We start from the raw sequence: 5703 nt of genomic DNA, 5'->3' as shown, positions 1-5703 counted from the left end.
CTGTGGAAAACTTAAGACTTAAGTGACCTGGTTTCCCCCACAAATAAGTTGCAAAGAAAATAAAGAAGGTGGGGAGACAAAGAGAGAACCTATAGATTAAGAGAGATTTAAGAGATGTATCAACTAAATACAATTGTCTGGATCCTGATTTGGATAGGATCTGTATACCCTCCCCCTCCCCCCAAAAACCTCTATGTACTCAGGTAAATTTGAATCTTAATGGTTAGTTGATAGTTTTAAGGAATTATTCTTGGTATTTTTTTTTTTTTTTTTTTTGTATTGTGGTTGCATTTTTAAAGAGTCTGCATCTTTTAGAGACACATTTGAAGAACGGGCTTCAAAATAACCCATCTGGGGATGGAAGGAGCAGGTGGGATCCAGATAAAACAAGAATTTGCATGGTTTGATAATTACTGAAGCCAGGTACTGGGAACATGGCAGTCAGTTAGCAAATTCTCACTTCTCTTGAAAATTTTTTATCAAAAGTTCTTATAACCTCATAGTTATCTTATCCACTATTTTGCCTAAATTGGCTTACACTGGCTCATGAGAGTTGATTGTTAAATTTTCAGAAATTTTACCAGCATGTTGTTAAACCATCAGTGGCTAGAAATCAGCCAGAGTGGATGTGTTTCCACTGTGGAATTTAACCGTACTGTAATTAAGGCTCCCCTCTGCCTCCCCACCCCCCACCCCCACCCCTGCCCACCACCCAAAGAATTGATTGTAAAATATTAATCAGCACACCACTGGTCATGACCCCAAAGCCCAATGCACAAAACTCTATATACAAGTTGGATATTTTGTCAATTAGTACAGACTCTGCCTTTTCAGCTTAGGTCTCTCTCTGTTCTCCCTTCCCATGTTTTGTTGCCTCAGATCCCAAGGTGTGGCAATCCATGGGCCCACACTGGAACATTCCACCTGGGCTTCAATCATTCCTTCCTGTGGTAAGTCTTTACTATTTCTCCTTCTATCAAAATGTATCCAGGGTGTGGCCCTTTTCTCTTAGGACTAATCTGACAGGAACAGTGCTCAGATGATGAGGTTAACAGATTCTGAATAAGAAGGAGGAAGCCTGAATACTTCAGAAATAATTTTCTCTGGAAATTTCTGACCTTTTGACAGCCTTCATATTCTTGGGTAATTCTATACCTCCAAAACACCTTTATACAAATTGGTTCATTTACTTATAAATATTCCTGGTATTTTTTAAGTGACTGCTTATTATATAGAAGACGAACCCTCATTAGAACATTGTCTCATTAAATCCTCAGAATAAAAATATGAGCTAACACAGAAGCTAGAATTTTGTCCCTCTGACAAGTAAGGGCATAAATAATAATAATAATAATAATAATCATGGAAGTCAAGTGTCTTATCTAAGGTCACCTGGCTAGTTAGAGACAAACTCAAGAAGAAACCTAAGAGCATTTCCTATCATGAATCAAGAATCTTTCCACAAACCACCAACCCACCAAAGCACCCAACCCATTGTTTGGGTGAACAAGCAGATTTTCCTGCCCTCTCCAAAGGCAGGTTTGTGTTAACTATGTGGACAAAGAAAAGGAATCCAAAAGGCATTTTTTTTTTCTTTTTCACCTACATGAGCGTGAAGGCTACTAGTTATTTAAGTCTAATCTAGAAGCATTTATTAAAAGGCTGCAAGAGAATGGAACACCCGCTACATGGTACCAAAAACAAAAACATCCTACATTAAAAAAAAAAAAAAAAAAAAAGGGACCGGCTGCTCCCTCAATTTGTAGTTAGCCTGTATTGCCAAAAGGGTGTGTTTTGTTTGAAATACTGTGATTTGCAAAATTATGTGTTTGTCATTACTGGTTTCTTCCTGCATTTCAACAGAAGCCATGTCAACATTGCCCAGAACTATTTAGGAGGCTAGGCTGTTGTCCCATTAACATCTAAATTTACTGCATTTGTGTCCTTTTCAAACGAGATGAGTAAGACAAACAACCCCATCAACTCTTGTGGTTTCCTTCTGCTTTTCTATGACTATTAATTGTAACTCAAATCCTGCAAATGAGAAAATGGCTGAGCATGGGGAGGGGTGGGACGTACAAAATGTGATCTCCTCACTAACACCGAATAAAGACATATTCTGTCCCTGTGTGTTCTTGGCAGAAATTTGAGGAGAAATTAACTGCTCCTAATTGCTCATCAATTCCATTATCTCTTTTTATTTGTGCATTTGTCTCTTATTGACCAACTGCTATATGCCAGGGGCTGTGTAAGAACTTGGGATATGATAGTGAAAGTCCTTGGTCCCAAGTTGCTCACTGGGTTGTGAAAAATAGACATATAAGTAAAGGCACAAGGACATTAGAGCATTCAGAGGGCTAAACATTGAAGAGTTCAATGGGCACACAAAGGGGTAAATGGAGTTTGATGGGCACACCTTTAGCCTGGGGTAAATAGAAATATTCTTAGAGATGGGGGCATCTAAGCCAACATGAGAAATACAAAATGAGTTGTTCTAATGAATAACTGAACTGGGAGAAGACACTTCAGACAATGGGAACAACATAGGCTGAATTTGGGAAGACCCAACCCTGAAATGCTCTGATGCAGTAAATCTGAAATGAAACCCAGGACAATGTACTGTTAACAAGCACCCCAAGAAATATTAATGCAAGTGATTAAAAACGTTTAAAGAAAGTCAGAAGCAACATGGCAGTTTGAAACAGTACGCATGTGGTCATCCTAGAAATTTTGGAAAATATGTTCAGGAATCTGCACAGGACCTTTCTTGGCACCATTTATATAACTAAATCAAGTCAAGTTGATTATGTATCTGCTGTGTGTAAGCATGGGAGCATAATGGGGTAGCTCTCAAGGTAGACCAAGGAGAGAGAACTTTCAAATGAGTGGTACACACAAGAAATATACCACAAGAAGTGTAACATTAAAGAAAGGCTTTCTGGGCTGCACGATGCTGAACTAGGGCTTGTGGAAAGGGTACAATACAGAATAAGACGGCACAAGGCGTTCCTGTAATAGAGATTTGTAATTTCAAAGTCCGCATCGAATCAATGTTTGGCTACTTGCTAGTTGTGACATTCAGCAAGTTGTATGACTTTGTTTCAGTTGCTTCATGTGTAAAATGGAAATGATAATTATTTCAACTTGGCAAGACTAATGTGAAAAACATATGATGTGGTCAAGTAAAATATGTATGGGTTCTGGTACATAGTAAGTGCTTAGTAAATATCTACTGAACAAAAAAATGAAAACTAATTGTTATTTCTTTTCTCTCTGTGGCTCCTAACCTCAATAAATATTTTTCTAAGCAATGACCTTATATTTAGCAATAATCTCTAAGAAACCTTATATGTTATTACAGAACCATGGCTCTCTTCAAGGGACTTTATGAGATCATTTGATTCCAGCTCTATATTTTACAGTAGGAGAGTATGGTGAAAAGGATACAGGTTTTGGGATTAGACTACCTAAGTTTGAATTGTAGCTCACTATTTACTAGCTCTGTAACCTTGAACATGTTTCTCAAACTCTTTTAGGCTTGGTTTATACAATAAAACAATGAATGTCTAACTCTTAGGATTATAAAGAAGCCTATGGATTCATTCACTCAAAAATGTGTGAACCGAGTACAGTTGACCCTAAACAATGTAAGGGTTAGGGGTGCTAACACCCCGTAGAGCTGAAAATCCATGTATAACTTTTGACTCCCCTAAAACAACTACTAATAGCCTGCCACTGACTACAAGCCCTACTGGTCACATAAACAGTGCATTGACACATAGTTTTTGTTATATGTGTTACATACTGGATTCTTACAATAAAGAGAGAAAAAAGAAAGTGTTATTAAGAAAATCCTAAGGAAGAGAAAATACACTTACTATACTGTATTTATTGAAAAAAAAATCCACATGTGGACCTTCACAGTTCAAACTCATGTTGTTCATGGTTCAACTGTATTTGCCAAATGTGAGAAACTGGTCCAGGATCTGAAAATTAGCAGTGAACAAAAATGAGAGACCCCTACCTTCCTCAACCTTATACATAAAAGATAGCTATATTATTTCTCTAGAGATATATAATAAGTTTCTATAAACCTGGCTTAAAACAAAATTTATTTTCTCAGCCTGGAGACTAGAACACTGAAGTAAAGGTATCCTAGGATCATGTTCCCACCAAAATCTCTAGAGAAGAATCTTTCCTTGCTTTTCTAGCTCCTGGGAATCGTCGTGTTCCTTGGTTTACAGACCCATCACTCCAATCTCTGCCTCCATTGTCACATGGCATTCTCCTAATGTGTATGAGTCCAAATTTCTCTCATCTTATAAGGACACCAGTCATTAGATTTAGGGCCCATTCTAATCCACTATGACCTTATCTTAACTTTATTACATTTGAAAAGACCCTATTGTAAGATCACATTAACATGTCCCGGGGGTTAGGATTTTGACTGATCTTTTCGGGGGGACACAATTCAATCCACAACAGTAGTTAATGAACAACTTGGCCACATAATTTTTGGCAGGCCATCCTAGGATCAAGCTTCCAGGAAGCCCTCAGTAAATGATAGCTAATATGGGGTGACATATTTTGGTCACATTTTTTCAGGTAAGTTCGGTGAATTTTGCATTGTTCATCAAAGATCAGAAAACTAATACAATGGAATTAGAAATCTGATAAAATAAATCCATAGAAGGGTCTCTATAAACAGCAGTGTCTCCCAAAATTGGTAATTCATATGCCTTATGGCTTCTAAAAAATTTTAGGTATTAAGAGGACAATCTTTATTTTTAATAATTATGTATTTAACATGCATTAGAAGAAATATTACTAGCACTTAAAACCCACGATTTCACAAATAACATTTCTTTCAAGGTGTTTTATACAGAGCTGTCATTTAAAACAGTTAGGTGTTTGCCTTTCATCCAGAATTGCCATCTTGCAATTCGCCAAAATGACCAACACAAAGGGCAAGAGGAGAGGCACCCCTCTGTCCAGGCCTTTTATGAAACATGGAGTTGTTTCTTGGGCCATGTTCACGGGAATCTACAGGAAAGATGACACTGTAGACAAAGGAATGGGCACTGTTCAGAAAGGAATGCCCTACACATGTAACCATGGCAAAACTGGAAGAGTCTACACTGTTACCCAGCATGCTTTTGGCATTATTGTAAACAAACAAGTTAAGGGCAAGATTCTTGCCAAGAGAAATAATGTACATATTGAGCATATTAAGCACTGAAAGAACCAAGACAGCTTTGTGAAATGTGTGACAGAAAATGATCAGAAGAAGAAGGAAGCCAAAGAGAAAGGTACTTGGGTTCGACTGAAGCACCAGCTTGCCCCACCCAGAGAAGCAGACTTTGTGAGAACCAATGCCAACGGGTCTGAGCTGCTGCAATCCATTTCCTATGAGCTCATGGCATGGTAAGTGTTAAAATAAATAAAATAGCTCAGGACTGTGAAAATAAACAATTAGGCACTTGAGTGAATCAATTCATTAAAAAAATGACAGAAGAGTTGGTAAGTGGCTGTAGCGAAAAATACTGCAGTGGTACTTGGGTGACTCAAGTTTCAGACATGTCCTACTCCCACATGATGCTTCTTTCTTCATTCTGTCAAACCAGCTAGCATCGATGGCTGTATGTCTTCACACGGATCCAATTTGCAGAATGCAAATTTTGGGACTTTCCCAGTTGGGGCATT

The 5703-nt window shown here is 38.0% G+C and overlaps 1 pseudogene; it reads left to right on the top strand.

Moving 5' to 3' along the window:
- The first annotated feature begins 4948 nt into the window (after nt 1-4948).
- Nucleotides 4949-5428, top strand: LOC102962411 (annotated as a pseudogene).
- Nucleotides 5429-5703: the final 275 nt, after the last annotated feature.

The sequence above is a fragment of the Panthera tigris genome, chromosome A2 (genome assembly GCF_018350195.1).
Source record: "Panthera tigris isolate Pti1 chromosome A2, P.tigris_Pti1_mat1.1, whole genome shotgun sequence".
Taxonomy (NCBI): Eukaryota; Metazoa; Chordata; class Mammalia; order Carnivora; family Felidae; genus Panthera; species Panthera tigris.
The sequence above is the reverse complement of the archived record's forward strand: the minus strand, read 5'-3'. Positions and strand labels throughout refer to the sequence as shown.